Source organism: Psammomys obesus, unplaced genomic scaffold (assembly GCF_907164565.1).
Source record: "Psammomys obesus unplaced genomic scaffold, mPsaObe1.curated_primary_1811, whole genome shotgun sequence".
Lineage (NCBI taxonomy): Eukaryota > Metazoa > Chordata > Mammalia > Rodentia > Muridae > Psammomys > Psammomys obesus.
The window spans coordinates 13,795,496-13,796,298 of record NW_026596064.1 but is presented as its reverse complement, the minus strand read 5'-3'; positions in this window follow the sequence as shown (position 1 = coordinate 13,796,298).

Below are 803 nucleotides of genomic sequence, written 5' to 3'. Positions count from 1 at the left end.
GAAGGGTGAAGTCCAGCCTCTAGGGACAGGCCGGTCCGGTTTGGACACCGAGCGGGAGGACTGAAGGGGCCGGGCGGGCAGGTCGGGGTTCCCAGAGCGCACCTGGGAGCGGGGCTGGGCGGGGAGGCGGCAGGACCCGGAGCGCGGCGCAGCGGAGCGCGCGGTGGCCGCAGAGCACCCCGCGAGCCCGGAGAGCGCCCGGCGGCCCCGCCCTCTGGCCCGCCGCCTCCTCGGCCCGGGCTTTTCCTGCGGGGCTCAGGAAGCCGGCCTAGCGCAGCTCGAACAATAGCCCGGGCCGGGCTCCGGGAGGCCTGGCGCGGACCCTCGGGGCAGGGCGCGCCGCGCCGCGGGGTGCGCGAGGCCAGGCCCGGGGAGGGGGCCCCCGCCGGAGCGTCCCCGCGGCTCGCCGCCGCCGGCCGGGTCATTGTTGGCCAGGACGGAGGGAGCGAGAGTCCGGGAGGAGCCACGGGAGCCGCGGCGGCTGGAGCCAGAGGGGGAGCCCGCGAGCTCGCGAGCCAGCCGGGGAGCCGGGAGGGAGGCAGCGAGAGAGAGAGCGAGCAGAGCGAGGGAGGGAGGAGGTAGGGAGACAGGGAGGGTGGGAGGGAGGAGGAAAAATAAAGAGGAGAGAGCCGAGCGGGGCTGAACAATAGAGACGGGCGGACGGGCGAGGAGAGGCAGCTGCGGCTGCCGGGCACCGCGGGCGCGCAGGCAGCCAGGACCCCGGCCCCGGGCCCGGGCCAGACCGCAGGCGGCCAGCGCCCCGAGGGAGGGGGACCATGGGGGGAGCGGCGGCAGGCGCCCCC